Genomic DNA, 18,464 nt, shown 5'->3' with positions numbered 1-18,464 from the left:
GTCCATGGGGTCACAAAGAGTCAGACATGACTGAGCGACTGAACTGAACTGACATTGTGAACCTGTTGAAAAAACACTTTGAGGATTTGCCTGCACATTCAGGAGGTGAAGGGACAGGAGAAATTTAGCAGCAATCACTTTTTTTCCTGCAAGTGAACCAAGACTCTACAAGATGCAAGGAAACTACAGCCCACAGAATCCAGGTCTAGGACTCTGGATGCCTTGCCTACTGGTCTCACTCACACCAGGCTATAGCTCTGTATCCAGTAATTCTTCTGTATTTTGCCAACAAGGGGTTCTGTTTCCTTTTGAAACAACAGACGGTTCTACTAAAACGTGCTCAGTTATATATGCCATGTGTACTGGCATAAAGAGAAAAAGACTATAGATAATTACAAAGAGTATAGTTAGTTAATACAAAAATTATTTCTATGTTCTATTCTCAAAGAACAGTCTCAGGACCAGCAGCATCAGCATCACCTGGAGACTTATTAGAAAGGCTGGTTCTCAGGCTGTGTATGTGATGCACAGAGTCAGAAAACCTTGGGGGAAGGCCCAGAAGTCTGTGATGAAAGAGATCGCCATGTGGCTCAGATGTGTTCTCCAGTTTAACAACCAGGGCTCTCGAATATACAATATGACTCGGATTCCCTATTGGCTCAGATGGTAAAGAATCTGCCTGCAATGCAGGTTCAATCCCTGGGTCAGGAAGATCTCCAGGAGAAGGGAATGGCTACCCAGTCCAGTATTCTTGCCTAGGAAATCCCACAGACAGGCAAGCCTGATGGGCTATAGTCCATGGGGTCGCAAAGAGTTGGACACAACTGAGCAACTAACAACTTTTACTTCAACAATTTACAAAGCGTCATATTAAAATTATTTTAAATGGCTAACGCTTAAGGACATAATCAACTGCTGCTACTGCTGCTGCTGCTGCTGCTGCTAAGTCACTTCAGTCATGTCCGACTCTGTGCGACCCCAGAGACGGCAGCCCACCAGGCTCCCCCGTCCCTGGGATTCTCCAGGCAAGAACACTGGAGTGGGTTGCCATTTCCTTCTCCAAGGCATGAAAGTGAAAAGGGGAAGTGAAGTCACTCAGTCGTGTCCAACTCTTTGAAACCCCATGGACTGCAGCCTACCAGGCTTCTCCATCCATGGGATTTTCCAGGCAAGAGTACTGGAGTGGGGTGCCATTGCCTTCTCCTAATCAACTGGCTATACACCAAGAAAAAAAAAAAAAAAAAAAAACCACCTAAAAAGAGGAAAACAATACAGGATGAAAAATTACCTTAAGAATATCCCAGTTTAGGGCAACAGGTAATTTACTATAAATATGTGTCTTTTGATTGTCCTGCTCAATACAAACCACTCCACTCAATCTTTCATTTGGAAGAAAGCAAGTGCTCTCTTTGGGATTCCCAGGTGGCTCAGCGATAAAGAATCCACCTGCCAATGGAGGAGATACAAGTTCAATCCCTGGGCTGGGAAGACCCCCCTGGATGAGAAAATGGAAACCCACTCTAGTATTCTTGCCTGGAAGACCCCAAAGACTGAGGAGCTAGTCGGCTTCAGTCCATGGGGTCACAAAGAATCGGACACAACTCTGTGACTGAGCACATAGACACACAGCACTCTCTCTCAGATTAATAAAATCAGGCATTTAAATAAACCCCAATGTTAGATAAGGTGGTAGAAAATATAACGGAAATGAATTCATGAATTTTATCCTAAGGATCCATGCCAAAATGGAAAGAGATGTTAACTAATATGAAGTATTAATTATTAAAAAGTTACAGCTCAGATATGACAGCAGTATGTGCCAAAGTGAAGATACACCATTTTGTCAAGGTAAACGGAAGCAGGGATATGAAGAAACTAGAACACAAGCACCAAATTAACCAGCCAAAGATGAACATGAACAGAGAGTACTGTCCTGTGGGTGCGAACATTACAAAAGGTCTGTGAAAGGTAAGAGGGGCAGGTTTGAACTGGATCTGACATTAAACCTCAGGGAAATTACTGTTAACTCAGGAGGTAAAAAGCTTATCAGAATTGTCGTGACTTCAAAATCAAAGCCAGCACTGTTTATAATGACCCAAAGTTAGATACAACCTAAATGTCCATTCAAAGAGGACTGGTGACAGCTATCATGGTACTCCCCTACAAGGGCATTCTTGATGTACACATGCGTAATAATTTGTACACATGCAAATCTGTACACATGCATAATAACAACATTGACAAACACCCCCACTGGCAAGCGGAAAACTGAACATACAGTACCATCCAACTTCTTTTTCAAAAACTATGGGCACATATATGTGTTTTTGCAAAGAATAAAGTCTAGAAAACCATAAACCACAATGACCACAGCAGGTAAGTGGATTACAACTGAATTTTATCTTCTCCCTATTTCTCTATTTTCTGAAGTTTCCTGGTTTTTAAATGAACAACAATTACTCACAAAATGAGGAAATAATAAACATAAAAAGATGTAAATGTTTTAGGAAAAAAGGCAATAAATGATAGATTGCTTTTTTATAGGCAGGGACCCGAGGAAGTAATGCTGGTTGGCACAATATAGAAGCACTAATGAAATTCCAGAGATTTCACAAAACCAGGATTCAGAGACAAAGATACCGATTTTAGAAGGAAAAAAATCCTAAAACTGCAGGCAATCATCATAATGTATCAATCCCTCTTTTCAGCCCCCCCCCCAACAAAAAGAGAGAGAGAGAGAGAGAAGGGGGGATATCAAACTCACCTAAACCACTACATTCAAACAAAAATCCAAATGAAAAATGAAAAGGACATAGTTTATTAAGCACATATTATGCACCAGATACATTCACATATCATCTTCTTAAGTTTCACGACAACTTGCAAGTTATCATCTCCAATTTGCAGGGAAGAGGTTCAAAGGAAACAAGCACATTTCTGATGCACAGCACACCCCAGAGCTCATGAGATGTTTCTATTTCACCAGGCTCCAAAAGGGATCCTTAGCACACAGTTCTTAAGAGTGATGAAAGCTGAAATTGAGGACTGTTATTGTTCACTGACTCCGCTGCATCTAACTCTTTGCAACACCATGGACTGTAGCACGCCAGGCTTCCCTGTCCTTCACTATCTCCCAGAGTTTGCTCAAACTCATGTCCATTGAGTCAGTGATGTCATCCAACCATCTCATCCTCTGTTGCCTCCTTCTCCTCCTGCTTCAGTCTTTCCCAGCATCAGGGTACCCACATAAAAACTTCAGAAAGGATTCCGTTATCCTTTATTAAGCACAAAATCAGTATCATAGACTAGGAGGGGGAGATGTGAGAGGAAGGCAGCAAGGGCCTAATGTGAGATAGCTGGGCAGCCTGTGTTAAGGATTTTGGACTCCTGAGAGAAAATGACATTTTTAAAGATACTCCTTTGTTGCTTATGTTAGGGGATGGTAGTGGTGATGTGCTACCAAACAAAAGATGTCGCTTAGATAAATTTATCAGACACATGAAGACAGGAGCAGATTTAAGAAGCATCCAACAAGACTGAAAGGATGTACTGATGATGGGATATTCTTCCTTAGACCCAACCACCTTGCACACTGAATTCTAAACTTCTCTAATATGCTTTCACCAGTAACAAACTCTGAAGGCCTCTCCAGTTTGGGATCTCGCAACTTGACTTCTTAGTTTTTACCTTTGCAATACAAACCTACACAAACGCATCTAGATATTATAAAGTATTTGCTCCATCAACTGATAAATGGATAAACAAAAATGTGATACATACTACATACAGTGAAGTATTGTTTGGCAAAATAGGGACAAATCCTTAAAATATTATTGCATGAAAGACATAAGATACCACATACAGTATGATTCCATTTGTATGAAATACAAATAGGCAAATTCAAAGACAAAGTACACCAGAAGCTGTCCGCAGCTACAGAGGGTTGGCAGTGTTGGGGGATGGGTGATAGTTAAAGGGTAGAAATTTCTTGCTGAGGTAATAAAAATGTTCTAACTTTGACTGTGGTGATGATTACACAACTCCAAATATGTTAAAACTCACTGAAACCAAAAAAAAAAAAAAAACCCCAACATCCTAAGTAGGTAAATTTTGTCCTTTCCTCACAGCTCAGTCGGTATAGAATCTGCCTGCAATGCAGGAGACCTGGGTTTTCCTTCCTGAGTCAGGAAGATTCCCCTGGAGAAGGAAATGGCAACCCACTCCAGTTTTCTTGCCTGGAGAATCCCACGGACAGAGGAGCCTGGCAGGCTACAGTTCACGAGGGTCGCAAGAGTCGAGCACAACTTAATAACTAAACCACCACCATCAAGTAGGTAAACTGCATGGTATGTGAATTATGTCTCAATAAACACATTATTTTTAAGTGGTTTTCTTTGGGGGGGGCAAGTATTTACTGGGTATGATGCTGGGGCCTAAGTTACAAACAGGATGAGCAGGTGAAGATAACAGGACTTCAGCATAAAAATCTACGAAAAATAAAACCTCCAGTAGATCTAAGGATCTCCTCCTTGGTTCTATACAAAATTTTCCTCTTGACATCTTTAAGAAAAAAATGCTGACTTAATTCCAGTTTTTCTTTCGATTGTTAACTCTGGAGGTATTTATCTAATAAGATATATTCTGGAGACTTGCCTGGTTGTTCAGTGATCGGGACTCCATGCTGCCGACACAGGGGGTGTGGATTCAAGCCCTGGTCAGGGAGCTAAGATCCCACATGCTGTGTAGCATGACCAAAAGATGAAAAAAAATATTAAATTTCAAAAAAGATACATTCTGAATCACAGACCAAAAGTTTATTTAAACCTGCAGCTAAAGAACATTCCCTAAAAACAGACTGAATTCTTCTGTTAAAAAAAAAAATTCCCTGGATAAAACATTTCTAGACATGTGGATATTCTAAAAAAAAAAACAAAAAAAAACTGGATACAATTGTTTCACATGTATATCAACACATAACACTAGCCTTACATTTCATGTCCAGCCACAAATCATCTATTGTAACTTATGCTTTTACTTATATGAATGTAATGAGAATCACTGCCAAACCGAGCTCTTCAAGCAGGTGTCTTGGAGAGCAGTGCTCTAAATGCCGGAGATCTAAAGATTTAGATTTAAGACATCATGTCATCAGGGCTGGAATGATTTTCAGGCATGGTGGTGATAAACAAGCAGCTCATATCTACAAAAAAGACGAGCACAGAAGAACGGAAATACTTTTTATTACCCTAGGGAAATAATCATAGATTTAATCAAAGGTTTAAATAAAATACATTCTATTGCAGCAACATTTAAGGTTGCAAAAATTAGAACCTTACATTGCCAATAATAGGCGTTCTATAAATAAATAACGTTTCATGTCAGAATACTATATGATGATTAAAATGCATATTTTATAAGGAACCCAAAGATATGAAGGACAATTAATGTAACTTTCATATTAAGTGCAAAGTATCAGTTGCAAAGCAGCATATTCAGTATCATTTCTACTTTATAAAATTAAAGATGCACAGGGAAAATAATCTAAAATTATAGTTACAAAATGATAAAAAAAATAACCTTATGAAAGATTTTTCATTTTTGATAGTTACATATAATTCAAACTTTCTAAAATAAATATTTCTGTTAAAAGAGATGGGGACTCAGACAATAAGTTTGCAGTCATTTCTCATCTTCTCATTGAAGTAAATGGCAGAAGAAAAATGTTCTGATCCAAAATGAGAGTTTTTGTGATCTGGGTTTTGGTTGCCATTAAGTTTTAACATACTAGTCTTTCTAATGCCCTGAGTGCTCTCTTTACTCTGAGCTTTTGTCAGAGTTGTTCCTAGTACCAAGAACATTTTTAGTCACTATTCCTAGACAATTCTATGGGCTTCCCAGGTGGCTCAGAAGTAAAGGACCTGCCTGCCAATGCAGCAGACCCAGGTTCGATCCCGGAGTTGGGAAGATACCCTGGAGAAGGAAATGGCAAGCCACTGCTGTACGCACGCCTGGAAAATTACATGGACAGAGCAGCCTGGCGGGCTACAGTCCATGGTGTCACAGAAGAGTTGGACACAACTTAGCATCTGAACAACAGACCACTTCATCTGGCTAACTTGGCAAAATAAAGGGGGTAGGGAAGATTCTGGCAATCATGCATCTTGTCCATGGGCTGGGCTTAGGGCTCCACGGTGTTTATCACCTGGTACTCTAGTCACCTGATTTCACAGTTTTCTCGCCTACTAGATTCTAAGGTACTTTGAGTGCAAGGAAAAGAAATGTTTCTCTTTTGTTCAGCATTACCTGCTATACTTCATAGCACATCATATACATTTGATTAATATTTTGGAAAAAAGACTGAATTTATGTATTAATTGCTGAATGAAGAAGTAAACAGCCTGCCACAGAAGTGAAGCATGCCTAATTCTTAGAAGCATTTCCTCTCAAGTAAGCCAGAGATGTGCGTTTCATGTAATGGAAACATAAGAGTGTAGTCAGTTAGTACTTTGAACAAAAGACAGGTCATATGTGGCTCCTGATTTCAGAGTCCAAAAACCTGAAAGCATCAGTCTAATAGAAAGTTAAATATGTCCAATCACAGGGTATCAAATATGCTAATGTCTTAAATACACAATTTGCAAATAAACAGAAATAAGGTACAATTAAGAGAAACAATCAAAATAGAATACCATATTTTCTGAACTTGGTTCCTAAAGATCAGATTCAGATGCTGTTTTTATTCATAAGCTGGGAAAAAGTAAATAAAACATTCTGTGCACTGCTCACCATAAATCTTAACTTACCCCTGAAATTAAATCTAAACACAAACATAACCCTAAAACCTCCTCTAGCCCCACAAATACTCAGACAATCAAAATCTGACTTCCAGGACAGCAGTTGTACTATGTGAGTACAGTATTTATGCAGAATAAATAAATTATGCAAATCACAATGATTTACGCCTGTTATAGCTAAGCTTACTCTTTGCAGATTACAAGGTTCAAGAGTCTACAAATTTACTCAAAATTCAGGTTGCCTAATGAAACAACTAGACACATAGGACATTTTAAGACCTATTTAGGAAGATCTTACCAAAGCTTCAAACAATATACGCTGCTTTATATTATCTACTTGGCACATGATTGTAATAGCTAAAGAACAAACTCAAATTTTAAAATTACTTCACGAATTAAACCCCTACTTTATATAAACCACTACTATATTCACCTTCTTTCCATGCTATCTAGAAATGTCTTTAAAAAGTAATTCAAGGGTCTCAGGTCCACATGGCGAGCAGTTGGTGGCATTTCGGCATCAAGCAGGTGGCCGGAGGGTATTTAAAAAGGGTATCACACTGCTGCCGGGTTCAAACAACTGGGCTTAACGCAAGATGATGCAATATATGAGAATGACGATGTAAAAAAGGCCCTAAGAAGGCTTCCTGAGAACCTTTATGACGACAGAGCTTGCATTAAGAGAGCAGTGGACAGCCACGTGAGGCAGCGGATTCTGCCTAAACCGCAGGGCACAGAACATGAGGAGGGTAAATTCTACCCTGAGCCACCTCTGAAAGAGGTGATTAGGGAAAGAAAAGGGAGAGAAGAACGAGCCGAGAAATAATTTAGTAGTCTAAATCTGTGGATACAGCTGTTATCAAATATTTATGTACAATGTAGAACTATTTAGGCTGTAATGTATTACTTTAAATACATATTTATTACAATTTAAAAAAAGTTATTCAAGGTATTTCCCTGTGGTCCAATGGCTAAGTGCAGGGGGCCCGGGTTCCATCTCTGGTCAGGGAACTAGATCCCACACACTGATACTAAGAGTCTGCATGCCACAACTCAGACTCGGTACAGGAAAATAAAAACTTGAAATAAAAATTTTTTTTAAGTTGTATGGCAAAAACCAACACAACATTAATTTTCCTCCAATTAAAAAAATTAAACCAAAAAAAGTAATTCAAATGAAATATCAACACTGGTTTTTTTTTCCTTTCATTTTTAATTGAAGGATAATTGCTTTACGGTACTGAATTGATTTCCGCCAAACATCAAAATGAATCAGCCACAGGTTTTTAAAAGTAGAGCTATCATTACAAATCTTAGTTATGTAATCACCTGATTGCTGCTGCTGCTGCTGCTGCTAAGTTGCTTCAGTCGTGTCCGACTCTGTGTGACCCCATAGACGGCAGCCCACCAGGCTCCCCCATCCCTGGGATTCTCCAGGCAAGAACACTGGAGTGGGTTGTCATTTCCTTCTCCAATGCATGAAAGTGAAAAGTGAAAGTGAAGTTGTTCAGTCGTGTCCGACTCTTAGCATCCCCATGGACTGCAGCCTACCAGGCTCCTCCATCCATGGGATTTTCCAGGCAAAATTACTGGAGTGGGGTGCCATTGCCTTCTCCAGTGCATGCATGCATGCTAAGTCACTTCAGTCGTCTCTGACTCTGCATGACCCCATAGATGGCAGCCCACCAGGCTCCTCTGTCCCTGGGACTCTCCAAGCAAGAATACTGGAGTGGATTGCCATTTCCTTCTCTAACCACCTGATTAGCAATGAGTAAATTTTCAAATCTTTAAAATATAAATTTTAAAATTCACTTAAATTTTTAAAGGTTTCGTCTTGACATATACATTAAAACTTTCGAAGATTTTTTGTTTAATGATGAAAACTGTCAAACACAAAGGGATTAATACATCTCCACTAACAGTGGAAGAGCATCTGATTTTCTTTTTCTAGTGAGCGTGGCAAAAAGCTCAAAATTTTTGGTTAAAAGAAGAAGAAATCCTACACAAAGAGTGGAGGAGAGCATCACCACAGGAGTAAGAAACAAACGTGCTTATCTTTTCAATCCAAGAGACTCTGCACAGTCTTGGTTATAGAGTGGCTCTGGGTGTGGTGGGGAAGGCAGATAACTAGCGCTCAGTGTGCCTGACGGGGTGCTCAGAAAGCTCTTTGAAACAGTCTAGGGCTACTTTCTTCACTGAGTACTTGAACACCTACCACTACTAAAAACATACAAGCCAAAGCGCTTTCAGGAATTTTTAAACCTAGTCTGGAGTATCATACAACCATTCGAATAACTTCCTACAAGGCACAAAGCCTTAAGTGCCTTGAGAAAACGACTGCAAAAAAGGAGGCAAACCCAGGAACTGATGTGGCTAAAACACAGTATAGAAAGTGTCAGAGACTGAGGTGGAAAGATAGGCTGGCTTTCTCTCAAGGAGGACCCTGAATGCAGAAGTAAAGGGCTTGCTCTGACCTTGCAATGAATGAAGTTTGGGCCTGAATAGTGACAAAGTATCAGAGAGACCAGGACAGTCACTTAGAGATGGAGTGTGGTTTCTCTGTGTGTGCTTGCACTACAAAGCATCCCCACAGAGACAGCTTTCTCGTCTGTTTTTTTGAAAACGTAATGTGCTTGCACCTTAGAGATGAATAACTAGAACCTTAAGCTCACCTCCATCAAACCCAACTCTCCTCTAGATGCTAACCTGGGCCAGCTGCAATGAGAGAGACTGGACAACCCAAACCCTAAGGGATCTCTCCAGCAAGAGTTCTTGTTGGGGCCTTCAGCTCCTGATGGACATGATGGATGAACAGATGCTCTGCATTTTCAGAGAGCAGAATTAGAAAACTTAAAAGACGTTACACTGCAACTGGAAGGTCAGATAAAGTAAATGCATCAGGTGACTAATTTGGGTGATGGAAGCTCTCCCTATATATTTCTTGAAAGGAACAACTCAAGGGGATGAAAATGAGGTAAGACCTAAAGCTTATACATCTGGAGGGACCTCCTTAAGAAACAGCATGCAAAAACATATGCATCCTTTACACAAAGAAATGACCCCGAGCACGCTATTTGCTGGGCCCCCACCAAGGGATGTGCAGGAAAATTATACGCCCCCTGCAAAAGCACCCATTCAGAACAGCCAAAGAGCTCAAGGGTCATCTGGGAGAACTGAAAGGAGGGTGGCACTCTCAAAAATCCGACACTCTTGTGACAGAAAGATGCAAACTTTACTGGATGGCACAAAAGGAGTTAAAATTACCCAAGAAAATGCAGGCAAAAAGAGATGAGAGGCTTAGACTGGCTGATTATTCTTATAAGGATCTCATTTGACAGGGGTAAAATACAAAGAAAAGTGTGTGCCAGTTTTTACAGAAAACATATGGGAACTTACCTGGGGAAATTTGCTTTCTTTTACCGAAACAAGGAGTCTTTTCAGGTATTCTGAGTTGAAATTGAGAAGGACATGTTTAATTATAGTAAATGTGGAGAAAGGGTAAGCCGCGGGAGAATGGTGGCCGAAACGTATTAATATTCAACTTCATTCCTGGGTTGGGTGGGTGGAAGAGACTAGAACAGGAGCTACATTTTTACATACAAAGACCCACTATATAAGGAAGGAAAGAAAGGAGGGAGGGAAGAACGGAGAAAAGGAAGAAAGAAGAGAGAAAGAGACAGAAGAAAAATATCAATCTCCACTTGAATAAGTCTACAGGAGGGATTTTCTGTAAAGAAAGGTTACAAATGTCAAAGAAAATTAATTCATCCCCCAAAGTTTGGCTCCTCAACATGAAAACACAAAAAAGACGACATGTAAACTGTTCAGACAAGAGCACCCTTTTCTATCTCAGACACCTTGTGTACTCAAGGTGCCTTGGGCCAAGTTGATCAGCACTGTGCCTTGGCTCCGAACCTCAAATACAGAGAGATGCCCTGTACCCCAAAGGGGAGATGGCATGCTCTGGTGGGTACACATGGGGCAGGAGAATCAAAATGACAACGGTCAGCAGCCCAGTGAAGGTCTTTGATCTGAACCACAATAACCCCAATACCGCAACAGTCCCAGCTCCTTCCCCACCCCAAAGTGCAACTCTCTGATCAGGCATCCTCTGCCCCCACCCCACCAAACACTAATGGGAAGAGGCTGGAAAGAGAACAAGATCAGACAGGGACCAAACAGGACAGGCTAGAGAGCAGTAACAATGATTCTGGGCTCCCCTGGGAGTAATGAAGTGACAGAGCGGACAGGAAGAGAGCCAATTAGCACATTCCCAGACAAGAGAGAGCTGAGGCTAAGGAAAAGCAAGGAATTAAACACAAATTTTGCCAGTCTGCCTATGTCAGCATAGTTATTCTTCACTAATATGAAACTGACACGCAACCGAGACAAAGGTACCAAAGCTGTAAGAACGGCAAGAGTCCTGGGCAGAGGGAAACTGGTCCTGTCTCCACCACTGTCTGCAATGCGCAATGAGTCACCTCAGAGCAACTCTAAACTCTATTCTTCTTAACTGTGAAATGAAATAATCCCCAGAGCTGGCATCCTAGAACTCAAGGACCTCATGTTCTTATGAACGAGTACAGACGTGAGCCGGACAACTTGGGTGTGAATTCCAGCTCTGCAAGTGTTTTGGACTTTGGGAAAGTTACTTGACCTCTCTGTACCTCAGTTTCCCCATCTGTGAGACACAAGAAAAAGTACTCTACCTCATGGAACTGCCTAAGGATGAAGGGCTCTGTTAGCTGTAATTATGGCTGTGGGCAAATTTTGTACCCAATACCTTTTGGGTATGAGCATCTGAGTGGTGAATCACCTTTCTGAAAAGCTCTTCCTCAGAGGGGCAAGCAACTCTGCCTCTCACTTTTCAGGGTGGATCCCTTCCTAGGCCGGGGACTGCTGTTGCTGTTTAATTGCTCAGTCGTGTCCGACTCTTTGCGACCCCATGGACTACAGCACACCAGGCTCCTCTGTCCTCCACTATTTCTGGAGTTTGCTCAAACTCATGTCCATCGAGTCAGTGATGCTATCTAACCAACTCATCATCTGCCGCCTCCTCTCCTCCTGCCCTCAATCTTTCCAGGCAACAGGGTCTTTTCCAATGACTTGGCTCTTCCCATTAGATGGCCAAAGAATTGGAGTTTCAGCACCAGTCCTTGCCATCCAAGGGCCTCTCAAGAGTCTTCTCTAGCACCATGATTTAAAAGCATCAGTTCTTTGGTGCTCAGTCTTCCTTACGATCCAACTCTCACATCCACATCTGACTCAAGAAGAACCATACCTTTGATTATACGGACCTTCGTCAGCAAACTGACGTCTCTGCTTCTTAATGCACCCAGGTTTGTCATAGCTTTCCTTACAAGGAGCAAGTGTCTTCTAATTTCATGGCTGCTGTTACCATTTGCAGTGATTTTGGATCCCAAGAAAATAAAAGCTATCACTTTTTCCCCTTCTAATTGCCATGAATGGGACCAAATGCCAAGATCTTAGTTTTCTAAAGTTGACTTTCAAGCCAGTTATTTTCGCTCTCCTCTTTAACCTACATCAAGAGACTCGTTAGTTCCTCTCCACTTTCTGTCATTAGAATGGTATCACCTGCACATCTGAGGTGGTTGATATTTCTCCCGCAATCTTGATTCCAGCTTGTGATCCATCCCACCCAGTGTTTCTCATGGTGTACTCTGCTTATAAATTAAATAAGCAGGATGACAATATACAGCCCTGTCATACTCCTGTTCCAATTTGAAACTAGTCAGTTGTTCCATGTCCAGTTCTAACTGTTGCTTCTCGACGTGAATACAGGTTTCTCAGGAGACAAGTCAGGTGGTCTGGTACTCCCACCTCTTGATTCCAACTCCCCTCCATCAGCACCTTGCTAAATTACAGTGCAAGCCTCTGGTTTCCATTCTCTCAAATTCATCCTCGAATCAAATCTCACATATAATTCTCCTGCTTACAACTCAAAGGCACTTTTTTTCCACATGCAACAACATGGATCAATCTCAAAACTATTATTCTAAGCGAAAGAAGCCAGACTTAAAAGGTTACACACTGTAGGATTACATTTATATCATGTTCTGGGAAAGGGAAATCTTTAAGGACAGAAAACAGGTCAGTGGCTGCCAGGGGCTGCGGTTGGGAGGAGGGGCTAGTCACTTAGGAGCACTGAGGAGGTGCTGTAAATGTTCTTCATCTTGATTGCGGTGATGGTTACAAGACTAAGATCAAACACACTAAATGACGCACTAAAATGGGTCAATTTTACTGTGTATAAATTATACCTTAATTTGAAAGAAATTACAGAGAAATCCCAAGGGTTTTCCATTGCCAACAGGTACCACAGCATTGCTGATCTGTCCCTACCATGCCTTCCACATTCCAGCAGCAACCAACTTTTTTAAATTCCCTGCATACCCTGTGCAGAAATGTCTTAACCACCATTCGGCTCTTAAACAGCTTTTCCATATTAACCACTGAGTCCTCTGGGCTGTCTTCCTTCCTATCTCAACCCTCACACTCCCAGGCAGAGAAGTTAGTAAGTTATTTCCCTATCACTGCTTTCAAAGTAATGTATTACACAAATTACATGCATATATAGTGATATAATGAATGCTCTTGTCTCTCATTGATCAACTGAAATGTGAATTCTTAGGGAAAAAGAACTACTTTTTATCCACATGTGTGTATGCAACCTAGTCCATGGCAGACAGTCAATACATTTTTGTTGGGATGATGTTTCATAAGGCGTCGCTATCTCACTGCACCCCCACCACTTACAAGAGTGCCCACTTGGCTCAATAAATAGTGTCAGCCCTTGCCCTGCACGCTAATACAAGATGATAAACATGATCGTGCAAGCTGAAACCATGCAGAGCAACCTTAACAATAGAAAAATTCTAGCTTCTCTCTGATCTGTAACATTTTTTGTCAAAAATACTAAAAAGCAGTTACATAGGAAGATGAAAAAAGCAAAACATTCATTTACTACACTGTAATTTAAAACATTAGAAATTTGAGAATTAAAGCATTTTATTTCTTTATCAAAAAAAAAGCATCAAGAGTAGTCTGAGCAGTTTGAACAGTGCTGCCTTCTTCTTACTGTATAATTTAAAACATCAAATGAGCATTTTTTGTACCAGCATACTCCCGTCTAAGTCTGGATTAGCTTCCAACATTTTATCCCTTTTGTTTTCATCATCCTGCCGTATCTCTGAGGAGTTCTCTTTAATATGACATTTTCTACCAGCATCTTTTCCTCTGTTATGCTTTCATCATTTTTGTCACAATCACTTTTCTAATTTACACAGTAACTTCCGCTTCCCTAACTCCTCTGGCTGCATACAGAGAGGCTCTAGAACAGTGGCAGCATTGACACTCCTGCAGTCAACTGGTTTTCCTAGAACTCGATTTAGGAAAGGTTCAAATTTCACTTCCAGAGTTAGCACTTCACATTTCTTCGCTGCACTTTGATCTTTGTCTGCCAATTCCCTCTCGGAATTATCCATTTTCACAAAATGTCACATGAGTTTATCTCTGAGGGACAAGGAGGCAACACAGCTATGCCCTTTGCTGTCTGTTCATGAACCAAATAACAGGATGTGCTGGCTGTACTTTAATACACTCTGTTAATGTAACATAATAACCAAAATGTAAGCTGTGTTGTTGGAGGATCCAAGTTACTTAATTAACCATAACAACTGAAAACTGTCCATACTGGAAGCATGCAAAGGGAGAAATACCTTTGTTTAACAAGTAAACAAGTAATTTTAGAATGAATGAATTGGCTCACCACTGGGTCAGATTTAACCAACAGGAATTTATGCCCTTCCCATCTACACCTTCAATTTATAAGATCACAAAAAAAACCACTTCCTAAAGACCCAATTCAGGGTCAGGTACAACATATTAGAGGAGAGATCTAGATTATAATCCCAATTCTATCAGTAGTAACAAAGTTACATTCTAACACAGTACCCTATAAAATAGGGTTAATGATACTTCCTCCTTCATCAGATTTCTGAGAAACAAAGGAAAAACACATTTTAAAAAGTACTTTGAAAAATTCAACTAGATACTACCGTATCAAACATATACTTAGCAGGCACCAGGCATTATTATACGAGATTTTCTTAAATCTTCTCATAGAATTCTCGTGACACAAGAGAATTCTCATGGTACAAGTGCCAGTATAGTCTCTATTTTACAGAAGCATACTGAAGCACAGGTAAGTCATATAATGTGTCCAAGGGCATGCAGAGAGTAAGCAGAGAAGCAGATTGTTGCCGTTGTTCAGTCACCCAGTCGTGTCCGGCTCTTTGTGACCCCATGGACTGCAGCACACCAGGCCTCTCTGTCCCTCACCACCTCCTGGAGTTTGCCCAAGTTCATCTCCATTGCATGGGTGATGCCGTCCAGCCATCTCATCCTCTGACACCCTCTTCTGCCCTCAGTCTTTCCCAGCATCAGGGACTTTTCCAATGAGTTGTCCGTTTGCATCAGATTACCAAAATACTGGAGCTTCAGCTTCAGCGTCAGTCCTTCCAGTGAATATTCACGGTTGATCTCCCTTAAGATTGACTGGTTTGATCTCCTTGCTGTCCAAGCGACTTTCACAAGTCTTTGAACTCAAAAGGTTTATCTCCACAGGTCAAGTTCTCTCTAACTTCTTCACTAACTTGTCTATTGTCCACAGAAAGTAGAAGGACGTGGTCACTGAAAGGGGTAAAACACTGACTCCTAGAAACTGGGCAAAGCTAATTCAGTATGACTCAGAGTAATCAAGTAGTTCTACACTAACATTTTCAGATTTGGGGCAGAACTAATACCAACCAAACTCAAAAACGTCTGTTCCATCACATCTTTCACCAAGGTACCTCGTGGTAAAGATAAGATGGTCCACACGATGACTTCACTGGCCGCTGCGTGCTTGCCTTGGGAACAGTTTTAGTTTCCCAGCAAAAAGAGGGACCTGCCTCTCATGCCTTAAATAGAAACTACTTTGAATGACACATAGTGTGATTTAAATTACCGATGATAAAGAACTACTTTCCAGGGGACTTCCCTGGCAGTACAGTGGTTAAAGCTCTTCGCTTCCAATGCAGGGGGTACGGGTTTGATCCCTGGTCGGGGAACTAACATCCCACATGCCATGCAGCATGGACAAAAAAAAAAAAAAAAAAAAATTAGTTTTTAAAAAAGATTTTAAAATAGAACTACTTTCCAGATCACACAGAAAATACCGGAAGGGACATGATAAATGCATAGATACATTTTATGAGATAGAAGTCAGGGTGGCCTCAGGTAATAGAAAGTCCTGCTTGTAAGAGCTGAAACAATGAGCTCTCTCACAGAACAAGTCAGGAGCAGCAGACGTGGGCTAAGTGTCAAGGACACCAGCTCTGCCTTTCCTGTTGTCATGCTCAGCCCCCTGAGTCTGCTCACTGCCTCACTAAGCATCACTGACAAATTCCAAGCAGGAATTTGTTTCTCATTCCAGATGGGTAACCTTCACTACCTTTGTCTAGCACACTTCCTCTTATAAATGATTGGCCAGAACTTAGTCACATGCCTGCTATCAGATCAATAGCTCCTAAGGGGGATGAAATTATGATGACTTAGGTTTTTATATTAATCACGAGCTATCTTGGACCCATCTCCCATGTCTGGCTACTTGGGAAGAAAGAGGTAGAATGGGTTTCAGGGTAAGCATCAGTATTTAATACAATTATTGTAAAAGAGGCGTATGACAAATGTGAAATGGCTCACGTGACTCTCTAGAGCTGGGGCCCTGTGAGCTTCGAGAACAGTCCACCACTACACCAAGAGAGGCGCCAGGACACAATGAGCTACTTCACTCGTTAAGTAAGAGCCAGGAGAGCAAAGCAGCTTTTCAAAGCACAATTTCTCAGCCAACAGCATGAAGCAGAAGAAACTGTTTTAGTTCTCTTCAACTGTACACTTTCCAAAATTATCAGGTTGAGCCATCATATCCAACCTCAACCTCTGTACTCAGGCTCTGCTTAGGGAACCAGGGGGTGGAAAAACACATAGGTTTAGATATGGCGATCACTCCATTTCCATTTTTTTTTAATTTAGCTGTCCTTTTTCATTTAGGCCATTCTTTCCTTCTTAGCAAAGCAGGAAGGACAGGAGATTACCTGGCTAAAATAAAATACCCTGACAAGATATCGTCCCACAGTTAGTTTTCAGTTGCAGGCTTATGATGAAGGTAACTTCAAATACTACCTTGAAAGACTCAGAGTGGGTCTGAGGGCACGAGCCCTTCCTTCTATGCTTTTACAGATAGCATTCAGCCTAAAATTGGAATTAGACTGACCCCTCTTCAAAGAATGAATGCAAATTTACAAAGTTTTTATTTGGAAGCTCAACTTCATCCTATACACCGCTCCAAATCATCTCATCTTTCCTATCACTGTTCTTTCCACCTGAACATCTGCTTTGCCAATTAACGCTATCATTTCTGTCATTCAAACTCTATTCAGTTGAAATTCAAATTCTGTCTCAAATGTCTCGTTTCCTCCATGCCCAAGACTTGGAATCCTTCATTACAAGGCTTATTCACTGTCCAACTCCTAACTTCTTGAAGACTTGCACCCAGGAAAGACGCAATGTTGTATAACTGTCCCCAGAAATAAAGAGACCAAAAGAATAATAGACTAGAGTTGAAAAGAGGACCCCTTCCTTCATCGTTTATCAATTTTGTTTTCCTTTCGAGCAGCACAAGAGGAAAAGCAATAGAAAAGAAACAGGCAGGCACTAGAGAAGATAGTAAGGACTGTACATCTGACCAATTTCTCTATACTCCAGAGATCCTGACCTGCACACGTCTACATACAACAGAACAGACACAAACAAATGATGACTGCTAATTCTGGCCGCTTTCTTTCCCCCTTAAACACACTCCAGAAGTCACTGCAATAACGGAAACATTTGGGAGACTGAGCCATCTGATGACAATTACAGGAATCCTGGAAGGGAAGAGAATGCTCAGGGCAGGCCAGACGGCCATGCAATTACAAACCCTCTCTCAGCCCCAGAGTCCTCTCCACACCCTCCGCGTGCCTGCCAGGGGGAGGTGGACGGGGAGACTGCTGCTCAGCGTTCCCAGGCGGACACGCTCTCACGCTGCTCCAGAGAGCGCACCACCATTTAGGTTTGCTCAGTTTTCTCGCCCCTTGCAGAAAGACACTGTCTGATTGTCACGAGTTTGGTTCCCAAGGATGTGAGACTCACAGAAACCAAGGCTTGTACAGTAAAAAGATGACTGAAAAGGTAAACCAGTGAAAATGCTTGCTGCTCTTGCTGTTTAGTGGCTAAGTCGTGCCTGACTTTTTGTGACCCCATGGACTACAGCCCGTCAGGCTCTTCAGTCCATGGGATTTCCCAGGCAAGAATACTGGCGCGGGTTGCCATTCCCTTCTCCAGGGGATCTTCCCAACCAAGGGATTTAACTCATGTCTCCTGCATTAGCAGGCGGACTCTAACACTGAGCCACCAGTGTTAGAAAATGTTAATATGAAACTAAAACTTTTTTCCAAGTCCCGTTACTCCCTGAACTGATCCTTGTGGCATCGGGAAGTGAGGATAATGGATGGGTGGAGAGAAGAGCTAGTATTTACTGAATACCTCCAAGAGAAAGCCACTTTCAGA

General features: G+C 41.3%; 1 pseudogene; it reads left to right on the top strand.

Moving 5' to 3' along the window:
• Window positions 1-2,363: 2,363 nt before the first annotated feature.
• LOC138080691 (cytochrome b-c1 complex subunit 7 pseudogene) lies at window positions 2,364-7,620 on the top strand (annotated as a pseudogene).
• The last annotated feature ends 10,844 nt before the right edge of the window (window positions 7,621-18,464 follow it).

Source organism: Capricornis sumatraensis, chromosome 6 (assembly GCF_032405125.1).
Source record: "Capricornis sumatraensis isolate serow.1 chromosome 6, serow.2, whole genome shotgun sequence".
Lineage (NCBI taxonomy): Eukaryota > Metazoa > Chordata > Mammalia > Artiodactyla > Bovidae > Capricornis > Capricornis sumatraensis.
Note: the sequence above shows the minus strand (reverse complement) of the source record. Positions and strands in the feature narration are given on the sequence as shown.